Source organism: Pavona decussata, unplaced genomic scaffold, assembly GCF_977016875.1.
Source record: "Pavona decussata unplaced genomic scaffold, jaPavDecu1.1 SCAFFOLD_3, whole genome shotgun sequence".
NCBI classification, from domain to species: domain Eukaryota; kingdom Metazoa; phylum Cnidaria; class Anthozoa; order Scleractinia; family Agariciidae; genus Pavona; species Pavona decussata.
In genome coordinates, this window is record NW_028145427.1 from 1,338,021 (window position 1) to 1,340,000 (window position 1,980).

Sequence of the window (1,980 nt, forward strand, 5' to 3'; positions counted from 1 at the left end):
GTTTAATATTTTAAGTCGTTTGGGTCGCAAAAGAGAACCATAGAAATAAAATGTGGCAATCAAAACGTATTGTTTCCAGTTTTAATATATACATTCTTTTCGTGACACGCGTAAATGAATGGCTTAGTCGCCGCACTTTTAATTGGTCCATGGAAAATTCCTGGTCATGGCCACCTGTGGGTACTCGTCGTATGTTGGAAGTACCTGCGGATCCAGTACCCAAAACGATAAAAATGTGCAGTGTGTCCTACTGAGTGACTGCTGAGGGGACGTGAGCGTCCATTTAAAAGCACTGCACGTTTGGGCAGGTATAGTATGAGTATTTTGATACAATTTTATTTTAGCAGTTTTCTCTCAAGAAACACCAAAGTACAAATCATAAGTATTCATTCCTTGAAACGAATACATTTATTTTGAACTCCCCCACGAAATTCACAACCTGGTTTCCATGCCATTTCGAATCACAAGTTATCACCTGCAATTACACTTCATTACACATTTTCACACGAAGACGCTAAAAATAGAAGCATTTGCGGAGTGAAAAGCGTGTAACTTTGTAAGAAGCAAACTGTCCCATTAGATCGTACTCTCTAAACTAATGCTTTTGAAAAACACGTATTTGAATCATAAATTCTTCCTTATCAAATATTTGGTCTGAGGCATATATTAATCACGTGCTAGGAGACCGCAGGAAAGTGCGAATTTCATTGACGCCCATACAGTGTATACAAAAAATTTGCACTAATATATTCACGCACGTGTTCCATCACTAGTCTGAAATGTCAGCCGTCTCCTCCCCCTAACCTTCAGGGTTAGGAGGAGAAGACGGCTGACATTTCAGACTAGTTCCATCACCCGTCACGCTGCTTTTTTATGGGCCATCAGGCGTCGCAAAAAAACCCTTTGCCACTCTCAATAAATTCCACTTACTATTAGCTGTTGTGCCTTATTCGTCAGTCGGTTGCCCTTGGTAACGTTTGATAGCATTTCCAACGATGTTCAGATTTAGTAGTTTTTCTGGCTCCAAGTCCACGAAACACACGTAATGGTGAACGCTATGACAACGATCCAAAACACAAACAGGCAACTGTAATACACACACACAAAAAAAAAATAAAATAAAATAAAAGCAAGTAAGTAACTAAGTCGCTTTTTATCGGAATTCTATGTGAGCTGTTAATTTGCATGTATTCCCATAGAAACCCTCATATTAATTTTACGTGCCGTTTACCTAATATTGCAAATATATAGCTGTCAGTGAGCTTGGGACAGTTGTGAACATGTATGAACCCTAAACAGAAGAGCAAAGATCAACTGATGTTGTAAATTAGTGTTTTACTTGCCAAGTCCCCCCCCCCTCCCCCTCCCACGCCCCAACCAAAGAAATAGAGCACAAGGGCTTACTATATTCCACATTATTGTGGGACAGCAGTTTCCTATTTAGTACCCGAAATGCATAGCTTTGACAGTAATCTTGAATGGCCCTTTTTTTTTAATTTAGGAGCTGTTCCATTTTCATTCCCTTCCCACCCCCACCCCAGCCCGTCTGGGTGTGCGCGCGTTTCTGTAACGCAATCTCATTGTTTAATCACGGCGGAAGGTCAACGGAACATAAACGATTTCTTGACGAGAATCTCCAGTTCAAAGCAGGATTTAAATGGTTGCTGAAAGACGTTTTGGTCATTAAGGATAACAAAGAAATATTTGACACCTTGCACACGGCAGCTTATGGGGCGGAAGGCAATTTTTTCGGCCGATGGTTGTCCTGACGGACTTTGAAGAATTCAACCCAGTTTAACGGCTGCGGTGTATTACAGTGGTTTCGCACAACAAATCATCGAAAATGCGGCTGTATCCAACTGAAACTATAAATTGATATATTTTGAAATATCCAGTTCTCGATATTTCACGAGGTAAGTGGAATTTATCATTATTTTCTTAGTAAATCGTTATTTTCATGTTGTTATGCTAATTAGGAAG